This window comes from Orcinus orca, chromosome 6 (genome assembly GCF_937001465.1).
Source record: "Orcinus orca chromosome 6, mOrcOrc1.1, whole genome shotgun sequence".
Taxonomy (NCBI): domain Eukaryota; kingdom Metazoa; phylum Chordata; class Mammalia; order Artiodactyla; family Delphinidae; genus Orcinus; species Orcinus orca.
In genome coordinates this window covers 29,773,665-29,775,710 of record NC_064564.1, presented here as the reverse complement: position 1 = coordinate 29,775,710, position 2,046 = coordinate 29,773,665, and the positions used below count along the sequence as shown (strand labels likewise).

The following is a 2,046-nucleotide window of genomic DNA, read 5'->3' as shown; positions in this document are numbered from 1 at the left end:
GACCACAGGAAGACTGAACGAGCAGTGGGTCCTGGGCCCAGACGCTCAGCTGGCGCCCCCCACGTGGGGAAGTCACTGGGACTTGCTGAGCCTCCACGGAGACTGGCAGCAGCCCCCGAGCTCACAGGGCACTGCGCCCCCGGCCCCAGAGCCTTCCCTCTGGTTCTCATCACCGGCTGTCAGCAGACTTGCAGGCAACGTTCCTTTCTTTTCTTTTGTCTTTTTCCAAGGCAACTCTTGAGTGCATGTATTTAACATGCAGGGAACCAGCCCTGACTCCTTGATCTGGGTCTTCCAGCCTCTAGAACCTCGAGGACATCCATTTCCGTTATTTATGCGCCCAGTGCCTGGGGTCTGATGATGGAAGCTGACACCGAGGGCGTCACCACGTGCGGGGTGATGTCAGTGGACGAATCCCATGGCGAGGGCCTGCCTGAGGACCACGCACGCCCGGGCCCTCCCCGCCCCCTGCCTGCAGCCCTGCGCCTGGGAGCGGAGCTGGTGCATCGCGTGCCCGACGTCGTGGAAGTTGGTGTCCCGCTCATCATGCTGCAGCAGGGAGGGCAGGTTGGGCGTAGGCTTGGTGAAGTTGGCCACCATGGCCGCGATGGCGATCTGGCAGCTCCCATCGTGCTGTAGGCAGCCCGGCTGCAGGCCGAAGCAGGCCACGTGCCCGGACTTCCCCACCCTGCGGAGGGACGTGGATGGGGCCCCGCTTCGACAGAGGAGCCCCGGCCCACGGCCGACAGGTTCCCCCACGCACGCACCGAGGATAGAGGTCAGGTAGAACTTGCCGATGGATGACCTTGCCCGAGGCCGCGTCCCAGACCGTTTAGAGCCTCACGTCTTCGTGACACATGCTGGTGCCCTCCTCCAGGTCGAAAGTCAGCCCCAGCAGCTCCTGGGAGATGCCCAGCAGCCCGCGTGTGAGCGCCTGCATGGGGAAAGCCTCATTGAGCAGGTACTGGTTCACGTGGTAGCGCGTCTCCTCCCCCGGTTCATGTAGCAGCGCAGGTCCCAGGCGTTGATGGGGCCGTCCAAGTGCAGGCCCCGCCTCTGGCACTCGGCCTTCTTTAGCTCCAGGATCACGGCCGCTCCTGCTCCCCGAGGGGCTTCAGCTTCTGGGCCAGCTCACCTGCGGGCGGAGGGGAGAGGCTCGGCTACGTCCCCGGGGCGGCCCCCCAGCCACCCCCGACCCCGCGCCCCTCGAGGCAGAATGAAGGGTCTGGGAAGGTGACCCCCAAGGGCTGACACAGTGGGGTCTCAGGCAGCACCACGTCCGGTCAAGGTCCGCCTGACCCCGTCCCCACTGGGACTCAGGGGGAGGCGGTGTTACCTAGGACAGTGGCCACCACCTGGCTGGTCTTGTCCATGTTCATCTCCAGCACGGAGTCGGCCTGCGTGCGGAACCCCAGCAGGCGGGACTTCAAGGCCTGCAGCCTCACCAGCTCCCTGAGGATCACGCAGTTCTCCTGGAACCCAGAGACGGAAGGCGCTGGGGACCGAGGGCCACGGCCTCCCCGCGGGCCCCGGGCCAGGTCTCTGCAGGCGGGCAGGGCTCCCAGGCCACTGGCGGGCACAGCCAATCCCCCTCCCTCCTCCTCCTGGCCCGGATTTCTGGACACTTTGGTGCTGTCCTAACACGTGGTCTTTATTAACACAGGTCCTTTTGGAACCAGAAACGGCATGAACGTGATGGGCTCCAAGGCCAAGGGCAGGAAGAAATGCGGCCAGTCTTTCCAGGAGCCACCAAGGGGCCTCCCCGGGCTCAACAAGACAAACACGGCTGCCGTGCAGACAGTGGCTCAACCCCACGGCGCCCGAACACCCAGCCCCTGGACGGTGAGACAGCTGTTGCTGCAGGTGGCCCGTGGCTCACTGATGAGGCCCGGCCCCAGGCGTACGCCACCTTCTCTGGGGCCACCTCTCCGGTCTGCAGTGGGGTTCTCCTGGGAGCCCCCAGTCACCACGGGACCAGCGTGGCCTGTCTGTAGCCCAAGAAGGTGGGGACACAAGACTGTCCCCCGTGCCCCCCGCATCACCCGC

The 2,046-nt window shown here is 65.5% G+C and overlaps 1 pseudogene; it reads right to left on the bottom strand.

Annotated features, from left to right (window-relative positions):
• Positions 1–402: 402 nt before the first annotated feature.
• On the bottom strand, positions 403–1,373 carry LOC125964800 (thimet oligopeptidase-like; annotated as a pseudogene).
• Between the last annotated feature and the right edge of the window lie 673 nt (positions 1,374–2,046).